Here is a 10188-nt window from a genome sequence, read left to right as displayed (position 1 = left end):
AGGATAAGTCGACGGAGTCGGAGGAACCGGTCTACCCCCGCCCCTAGATGTACCAGCCCTGCTAGTAGAAGGGGCGTCTGCAGCCCGAGGATGACATACCGGCAGGCCTCGTCATCGGGGTGCAAGCTCCCGTCAATGGAGGCATCAAATATATGTGACGGTAAGTGGCGTAGTCCCCCTCCTCAAGATATAATAAAGCATCGCTACCCAGCATAGCGCCGACTACCTCCGAGTAAGAGAGCCTGTCAGCAGTCCGCATACTGACCGGGGGTACTGCGGGAGGATCCTGAGAAAGATACCCCCATACCTGGCGCAGAAAGCGTTCCCCCAGGAACCATGCCCTGCCAACCGGCCCTTCGAGCAGGACCCTATACTGGGAGATGCCCGACCCTCTGGTATACTGAAGTCGGAGACCATCACCCAGGGGCGCCCAAGGCTGCCATGAGATCTGCGGATGATAAATGCATAAATCAATCAGAAATCGGGAATATACAGAGCAAATCAAAGATGAAAATGAAAGGAACTGAAAGTTCTGAAGTACCTCCGAATGCCGCACAGTGTCAAAGTACTGTCGCAGGTAAATGAGGGTCTCTCGAGGTCTCGGCCGGTGCAGGCCCTCGAACACTAGTGAGTATGGGGTCATGGGAACCCCTGCCACCTCCAACTCTGGGGCCAATGCTGGGAAGTCTACATAGACCCATAGCTGAGAAAAGCAGTGCAGAATGTAAGTACGAAATGCCGAGAGCAAAATACAGACTGTAAAAGTGCGCTGTGAGTGCAATGTACAAGTAATGAAAAGCAGAAATGTAAATCAAGGGGACAGAAAAGTACCTCCCAGGCTCTCCAGTAGTCGCCAAGTAAATCTCCCCGCCCGCGGGAGGTCGCGCTCATATAAAAGTAAAGGGTAGCCAGGCCGGCGCCACCCCAGTCATATCGATGGACCTGTGATAGGTCAACCAGAGCGCTCAACAGGTATAGCCCGACTGTGTTCCCTCTATCGGCGAACAGAGTAGTCCCGAAGAGGAACATAAGGAAACCACGGGCGTACTGCTCCGTCTCCTCAGGAGTCTCGGGCACCATCTCCGCCCGCCGGAAGTGGGAAGAGAACCAAGTGTATCGGACTCTCCCAGAAACCATGTCAACAGGCGGGCGAGCCCCCAATAGATACATCCAAGCGGCCTCCCACTCGCCCATATCCTCATCATAGGGGATAGACCAACCTCCTATGTCTAAGCCAGTCAACACAGCGAAGTCTAGAGGCGTCATGGTCATGTCCCCGGTAGCAGAGAAATGAAAGGAGTTGGTGGTGTCCCACCATCTCTCTACCAAGGCCGCCATCAGAGTCCTCCTGGCCGAACAACGTAACAACCCAACGCAGAAGGGCCCGAACCCTGCCAAGTCTACCAAATCTTGGACAGCCTCCGGGAGCTCAGCGTACCAGTCCCGTGCGGCGGTGGAACCATACCCCCGTACGCTGCGGGAACCAACCTGCATTCAGAATGAATACATGTGTCAATAACGAAATGAATAGGCTGTGTGCCAATGAGATGAAATGGGCTGCGTGCCAATGGAATGAAATGGGCTGTGTGCCGATGAAGTGAAATAAGCTACATGCAAATTTAATCTGGGCTGCGTGTTCAGAAAATTTGAAGTTTGGGCTGCGTGTTCAACTTTCTATCAGTGTGGGCTGCGTGTTCACTATTTAATCTGGGCTGCGTGTTCAGAAAATTTGAAGTTTGGGTTGCGTGTTCAACTTTCTATCAGTGTGGGCTGCGTGTTCACTATTTAATCTGGGCTGCGTGTTCAGAAAATTTGAAGTTTGGGCTGCGTGTTCAACTTTTTATCAGTGTGGGCTGCGTGTTCACTATTTAATCTGGGCTGCGTGTTCAGAAAATTTGAAGTTTGGGCTGCGTGTTCAACTTTCTATCAGTGTGGGCTGCGTGTTCACTATTTAATCTGGGCTGCGTGTTCAGAAAATTTGAAGTTTGGGCTGCGTGTTCAACTTTCTATCAGTGTGGGCTGCGTGTTCACTATTTAATCTGGGCTGCGTGTTCAGAAAATTTGAAGTTTGGGCTGCGTGTTCAACTTTCTATCAGTGTGGGCTGCGTGTTCACTATTTAATCTGGGCTGCGTGTTCAGAAAATTTAAAGTTTGGGCTGCGTGTTCGAATTTCAACTACTGTGGGCTGCGTGTTCACTATCTAACCTGGGCTGCGTGTTCAGAAAATTTAAAGTTTGGGCTGCATGTTCAACTTTCTATCAATGTGGGCTGCGTGTTCACTATTTAATCTGGGCTGCGTGTTCAGAAAATTTGAAGTTTGGGCTGCGTGTTCAACTTTCTATCAGTGTGGGCTGCGTGTTCACTATCTAACCTGGGCTGCGTGTTCAGAAAATTTAAAGTTTGGGCTGCGTGTTCGAATTTCAACTAGCGTGGGCTGCGTGTTCACTATCTAACCTGGGCTGCGTGTTCAGAAAATTTAAAGTTTGGGCTGCGTGTTCAAATTTCAACTAGTGTGGGCTGCGTGTTCACTATTCTAAATCTGGGCTACGTGTTCAGAAAGTTTAAAGTGTGGGCTGTGTGTTCACTTTCGAATTCGGGCTGTGTGTTCGACAAATCAGTGTTTGAGTCGTGTGTTCACCTCTAAACTAATGTGTACTGTGTGTTCGCAATTAATTAATGAGCCGAGTGTTCAGAAATTCGAGTGTTGAAACTACATGTTCAGGATGCAAGCAAAGTACTATGTCATAAGCCAAACTGCGTGTTCAAGCAGGGCAAAGGTGCGAAATGTACAAAAAATACAGAAAATGAAGTAAATACCTCTTGGGCTTCATGAGAGAGGTGATGCTCTGGCACTCGGAGAAGCAGATCCCCGGGTGCTCGCTCGTCAAAGCTAGTGAAGTGACGGAAGACGGCACGAGGGAGGACATGTGTTGTCGGATGGTACCTCCCGGGAATAAAAGGTCGGGTCCTTGGGGGTAGAGTCATGGGATCAAAATCGTCCCCGGCACCTGGAAAGCCTCCGCCGTGGGGAGAATTGCCCTCCATTTTCAAAGAATCTGCAAAAGGAGCAAAAATGAGCGAAAATGAGCCAAAATTGAAAAAAGTCAACAAAAGTCAACTCTCGGGAAATGAAAAAGTCAACAAAAGTCAACTCCCGAGAAAATCTTCCAAATATTGAGACAAACTTACCTCAAGTGGCGAAAATAAGAAAAGAAGCTCCGAAACCAAAATTTAATCGCTTCAAAGTGTTTAAAACTGAATGTTTATGCGGAAACAATTTGCGTGGGGCGTTGGAAAACGCGTATAGAACTCAGATCTGGAGAAGAAAGTGGTGTAGAAGGTGAGAAAGGGGAAGATCTCGGCTGGTTTATATAGGCTCAAGGTCTTGGTTGAAGGAGCATAAAGAAAGAAGGTAAAAAGACCAAAGTGCCCCCGGATTTGGGCAGATGGCCGGCCGGCCACATTTACTAGCCGGCCAGCCATTTCCTTTTTGGAAAACCGGCCGGCCAGCCTTTTACTTTATGGAAAACCGGTCGGTGGCCTCCCCTTGGGAAGATAAACGGCCGGCCATGTCCCTCACAGGCTCACCTAGCTCCCTGCAAATTTTGAGGAAGATTGGAGTTCCCGGGACCTGAAAAAGTTTAAGAAAAGTACACTTCCAGTCGCAAAATAGCTCCCCCGGGACTTCAGCTTCAAGCTCTGACATATGTCTCATCACCATTCATCGAAATCGAAGTATATCCTTTTTGAATGAGTTGTAGCCTTTCCGGGAAGCGGATCGGAGGCCGTGATCGAGTTACCTTCGCCGAAACACGCGTTTTCGTACTCGTTATTTCATGACAAACAGGTGCCCTGATTCATGCTCGCTTTGTACTATCATACTCACATTTCTATGCACATTTCTTGACATTGGCATACCTCTATGTTTGAGCATACGTTGTCACGCATGTTCCACTCTTGCATTGCGATGCATTCACTCACCGGCATTGCGTGTGTCGAACTTTCGGAATCACATTAAATATATGTTGTTAGCATATTGTGGTCGTTGAGTTTCTCTCTTTTGCAGGCACGATATTGTATGTACGGTTCAATTGAGGCTGGTGCGACCAGACGAATCGCGCAGGTATCGTATCTTCTTCGTGTGAGACGTGGCGGGGATTGAATAATCCTCCGCATTTGTTAACTGCATGAAATGTAGTTGTTGCTTTGCATTCTTGCTTAAAACTGTTGCATCTATTTGCGAATATTTGCCTCATTACAGCTTGCTGCATTCGCATGATCATGAGTGATGACCGGCTTCGCGTAGCGTATAAGTCCAACTTTCAAAACCGGTTTCGCGTAGCGTATAAGTCCAACTTTCAAAACCGGCTTTGCGTAGCGTATAAGTCCAACTTTCAAAACCGGCTTCGCGTAGCGTATAAGTCCAATCTTCAAAATCTTCTTGCATATCATTTTGCACTTTGCCCCCTGCCTGCGGGCATGCCTGCTGGCACATCTCTGTTTATCTTGTACGTTTGTCTAAGTCTTCGACCTTGTCAAAAATGGGTCGTCTCTGGGCTTTGACATTCACTCCCGTCACTTATGACTTTTGAGTTCTGTCAAAGAGGGGCAACTGTAGACACCCCATTTTTGACCGACCTTAAGACTCAGACATCACTGATTGAGCGCTTGGTGATGTTGCATAATGTGCTCGTTCAGAAGTTTCAGAGTTGCGGCGGTGAGCCCTGCCTCCGGACTTCCGAACCCTCTTTTGTACTTTGCCTCGGTTTGCGAACCAGGCTCAGTTTTCTTTGTTTCTTTTCCTGAGGGAAGGGAGAGGTCCCGTAGACCATCTCTCAATGTCCGTAGGCTACATTTTGTGGTTGTAGGCCATTTTGCCCATTTCGGAGTCCGGTTTCCGGTTTTTCGGGATCGTTGGCCGTGTGCCTCGGTTTGGGACCGCCTAACCTTCTCCGTTTGTTCTGATTTTTGGCATACATCTTATTTAATCCCTTTTGAGGGACCCTGGGGTCTGAGAAACCCACTTCGTGGCCGAATGCCACTTTCGGTGCTTAGCAGCCCATTTTCGGGACCCCGAACTGCGTGTTTTGGCCCCCGAACATTCGTTTTGCAACGGTTTTCGTTCATTTTTGGCAGGTACCTCTGTTTTATCACTAAGAAGGTCACTGAAGGGTGGGAGGCCAGTAATTGTTGCAGCAACCAGTTGTACATCCTCCGACGCCCTCCGGCGCCCGTTTTTCGCACTTCCGGGCTAATGTTGAACACCTTGGGGTCACATTCTTGAAGTTTGAACCACATATTTGTAATGTACACACTTGGGAGGATCCTAAAAAGTGATGGCCGGCCAGTAATTCAATTTGACCCTTTTGAACCCCTCCTTCCGGGCTACTGTTGAACACCTTAGACCCACTTTCTTGAACTTTCAACCACATATTTGTGATGTACACACATGGGAGGATCCTAAAAAATGGTGGCCGGCCACTAATGTTGCTTGACCCTTTTGAACCCCTCCTTCCGGGCTAATGTTGAACCCCTTGGACCCACATTCTTGAACTTTGAACCACATATTTGTGATGTACACACATGGGAGGACACCATCATGTGGTGGCCGGCCACTAAATCTGCTTGACCCTTTTGACCCCTAGCCGGCCGGCTAGGGTGTGTGGCCAGCCGGCCACCTGCAGCAAAAGTAACTGGCCGGCCGAGATCCTTGCACTGTTCACTTTACAGCTGTAGAGCTTTATCCCCCAGAAAATATCAATATCCGGGGGATATTTTGTGGGGGAAAGTTGCCCTCCTTTTCCCCCACCTTTGCATCCCCTCTTTTGCCCTTATAACCAGCAAGCCATATCATATGTTGGGGTTAGAAAAAATTGTCTTCAAGCTTCCATAGCCAAATCCCTCTCTATCCCTCTCATTTCCTAAAAAAACTTCCAAGTCCCTAATCACCATTTCTTCTACACCACCAAGCTCTACCATCACCACTTTATTTCCAGCAACAAGGAGGGCTTCTCAAAGGCTAAAGGAGCTGTAAATTGGTCCAAGAAGCAACAAAAGCTTTACTCTTCAAGGGTGAGTAACATTTCTCCTCTTTAACCCTTTTTCTTGATCCATTTGTAAGCCCTATATGCTTTTTGTTTCAAGCTCCGGCCCTAACTGAAAGGGGCCCTCTTTTGAGCTCATATTCACTTTTTATTAAGGGCTCAACCCTGTTTGAGCCCTCCATGATGAACTTGCTTCATTGATCCTCTTATATGTTATAATCTTGCATGCTATTTTTGGCCCATGAGTAATCTATTTTTGAGCATGTTGTAAACTGATAATAGGCTTATTTTGAGCCCCTCTTCAACATTGAAGAAGGGATCAACACCATTTGGGACTTCCATGTTGTACTTACCTTTATACTCCCCTTTTGGTCCCATTTTTGTATGCAATGGCAGCCTACCATGCTTTTGTTTTTGGCCATTTTACAGTTCTGAAAAAGTGGTTATTTTGGTCCATTATTCATGTTTCATTTAGGTCCCTTCATGGTTTGGGACCTCTATATGCCACTTCATGTTATATCTCTCTTTTATTCCCCATTCTTGCATGTTTAGTTTGCCTATCATGCTTTTGTTTTTGGCCATTTTACAGTTCTGGAAATAGTCCTATTTTGGCCCCTTCTACATGTTTTATTAAGGGTCTTTGGCTGTTTGGTGAATATTTTGCATACCTCATGTTATAGCCACTTTTGAGCTTCATTTTGCATCGCATTTCTATCATGTTTGTATACTGATTTTGAGGCTGCCATAAACTGTAAATGTGCATATTTTTGGTCCCTCTTCAGTGTTGTAGAAGGGAATTTTTCAGTTTGGATTTTTCTTATATCACTTGCTTCATTACCCCTCTCTTGGCCCCTATTCTTGCATGCCATTTTTGCCCTACCTATGCTCGCTGTTTGGCCATGTTTATAACTGTGAAAGTGCCTTTTTTGGGACTGCCTAGCTTCTGTCTTTGCATCACATGTCCATATTGTGCATGTTTGGCATAGCTATAGGCCATTTCGGGTGCCTAAATTCGCATTTCGGGACAATTCCATGCATTTAGTGTCATTTCGCCTCATTTCGGGACTGTTTTCCCCCATATTTTAGTTCTGAAATTCTATTAGAATGATTGCTTTCCATTTCTATGTCATTGCATCGCATTATATCATCGCCTCGATTTGCGTGCCCGTGTGCACGCATTTCGAGGCGCCTCATTTTCATCCATCGGCATCCTATGTGAGTGTGGCTGAGGCTCATTCATGTTGGTATAAGTCCATGTTGCATTTTCCATGCCATTGCATCGCATTCTGTCATCGCCTCGATTTGCGTGCCCGTGTGCACGCATTTGGAGGCACTTCATTTTCATCCATCGGCATCCTATATGAGTGTGGCTGAGGCTCATTCATGTTGGTATAAGACCATATCATGTTTTCATGACATTTGCATTGCGTATGCCATTGTCTCGGTTTGCGTGCCCGTGTGCACGCATTTCGAGGCACTTCATTTTCATCCATCGGCCTCTTATGTGAGTGCGGCTGAGGCTCTCTCATGTTAGTATAAGTCCATGTTGCATTCTATATGCCATTTCCATGCTATTGCATTGCGTAAGCCATTGCCTCGGTTTGCGTGCCCGTGTGCACGCATTTCGAGGGACTTCATTTTCATCCATCGGCCTCTCATGTGAGTGCGGCTGAGGCTCTCTCATGTTAGTATAAGTCCATGTTGCATCTTATATCACATTCCCATGTCATTTGCATTGCGTATGTCATTTTCTCGATTTGCATGCCAGTGTGCACGCACTTCGAGGCATCTCATTTTTATTCTGTCATTCTCTCAATTTGCGTGCCAGTGTGCACGCATTTCGAGGTATCTCATTTTTACAGCATAGTGCATACTAGGTTGTATCTTAGATCGCATTCTGTCATTTTCTCGATTTGCGTGCCCATGTGCACGCATTTCGAGGCATCTCATTTTCATAGCATTGTGTATGTTAGGATTGTATCTTAGTTGCATTTCATGCATACCATGCATATTGCATCGTGTTCGAGATAAGAGTTAGCCCGGGCACGGGAAACGAGGTACATTTCGTACTCCGAGTGACGGAATGTGTCTCAATTTCCCAGTCCCCGACACTCCAGATCATCCATGATGGAGTTAGGTTTTGTTGTGTTTTCATGTGCATTCATCCCACATTAAAATGTGCAATTCGACTCCTCGGCCATCATGCCTCGGTATGCGTGATTGGTGAAACGAGGATCGAGGCATGCATATATTTGTGCAAATACATTGCTATGCCCCTTTCCTGCTCTCTGTTGCAGCAAAATGAATAATCGGCAACTTTTTGGAGCTTGGCACGCATTTCAAGAAAAGGTGTAAATAGAGGCTAATTGGGGCATCCCGGTGGATTTCCGCGCAAGACAACCCGAACATGCATCATCCATCAGAAGCAAGGCAGTCCCTGGCTTGCATGCCAGTTTTACCGCTTTCTTAGTTAATTCATTAATTAATTAGAAATTTGTACATTATTTGGGCTGTAATATTTGGACTGTAATATTCTTTCATTTGGGACTGTATTATTTATTCGGACCCTCTGCGCGAGGGCACAACTGTAATAAGTGTGCGTGTGTGTGTTGTATGTCTTCCAACCCCACGTCTTTCTCCCTTTTATTTATCCGCTTTTGATGGTTAGATTAGGGCATATTTCAATTAGCATACAGTATGATAGCATGTTTGCATCATTCATCTGTTTTGCATGCACCGGGCTCGGCGCATCATACTAACTGCATTGTACTTTCAATTCCAAATTGAATACATGTTAGCTGTTGCATCTCATATGCCATGTTTAGAATAGCCGAGCCTGCTATAGTTGCATTTTGCATGTGTTGCATTAGGCATTTCTGTATGTTTAGGACCATGCATGATTTCTAACATAGTTTCTGTTTTGGCTTGGAGTACTTGGTAAGTTTTATGCTTTAGCATCCTTGCATGCGTGTGAGTGACTGCCATGAATAGCATGCTTACCATGAGGCTATTTGCTTATGTGATATAACTGCCTGAATGCCTGTGGGTGAAGGTTGGGTTATTTGAATTGGAACAATTCATCAAATGTGTATTTTAAGCCCACTAGATAGTGGCAAAATCATGTTTTCTAAGCCCACCTGAGGGTGGCAAATCCACGTCTTAGCCTACTTGCGAGTAGCACCATCAAACCATTCTCAAACAAATAAACATTGAAATGTTTTGTTCCAATTCGGGCGACCCAGTCTATACTTATATGATGTGTGCATCACATAGTAACCTAGGCTAATAACCAGAATAAGGACACACAAAGTTTTCAAAAATAGATATCATGGTTAGTAGAGGCCGATCTTTGATCGGGCGAGCGGAGGTGCTCACGAAGTGACCTTCCCCAATCGTACCCAAGTTCCCGAGCCGAGGCAACTTTGGTGATGACGGACACGTGGCCTTTTGGCACCGAGTCAGGGTTTCCTAAATTTCCCAAAATAAAATATTTAGGTGGCGACTCTGTATCTGGCAAAGCAGTCCATGTTTGGCACTTCTTTCAAAAAAATCTGTTTTCTCAAAACGATTTGCCGGATTTGGACTCTTTGGTTCAGATTTAGAACCGTGACTGACAAAGTCGAGTCCGAGCTGTAGCGTGGTCCCCCGCGGGCTTGTTACAGTTTCTGGCGACTCCGCTGGGGATTTAGAGAACTTGACTCGAACTCGTGATATCTATTTTTGATTACACTTGGGTGATTCTTTGCATTGCATTTGCATTGGTGCGCCTAGGACACCGTGTTTGCCATCTGCTATTCCTGAACGGTTTGCCGGAGGCTTGTCTTGTCAAGGCATGACCATAAGGCTGACCGGTTGTGGGCTCTGCCAGTATGGGAACACAAACCCCGGTTTTACCGGGGCACCCTCTTTGACCATTCGACCTAGTGCATATTCGGATCTATAGTGACCATTCCAAATTAGGACAGGTTGCTTACCCGTTTATAGGTTGTTTGAAACCGCTGCATGCGTAGTGAAACCCTAGCTCCTGACAAAATAGGACAGGGAAACCCTACCCCAACATAGGGGTGTTTTGGCTCTCACTTATCTGTTATGTGCTTTAGAGTGCGTCTCTACAGGAATGCATGTATCAGTATATGAGTTTGGG

At 46.3% G+C, this 10188-nt stretch overlaps 1 long non-coding RNA gene across 1 annotated transcript; it reads right to left on the bottom strand.

Annotated features, from left to right (window-relative positions):
* Positions 1-272: 272 nt before the first annotated feature.
* LOC145803115 (uncharacterized) lies at positions 273-1299 on the bottom strand. The gene is made up of 3 exons (XR_014345227.1): positions 832-1299; positions 542-703; positions 273-448 (listed from the first exon to the last, which is right to left on the bottom strand). It is a non-coding gene; the product is annotated as an uncharacterized LOC145803115 (long non-coding RNA).
* Positions 1300-10188: the final 8889 nt, after the last annotated feature.

This window comes from Camellia sinensis, chromosome 11, assembly GCF_055761805.1.
Source record: "Camellia sinensis isolate YWXY chromosome 11, ASM5576180v1, whole genome shotgun sequence".
NCBI lineage: Eukaryota > Viridiplantae > Streptophyta > Magnoliopsida > Ericales > Theaceae > Camellia > Camellia sinensis.
The sequence above is the reverse complement of the archived record's forward strand: the minus strand, read 5'-3'. Positions and strand labels throughout refer to the sequence as shown.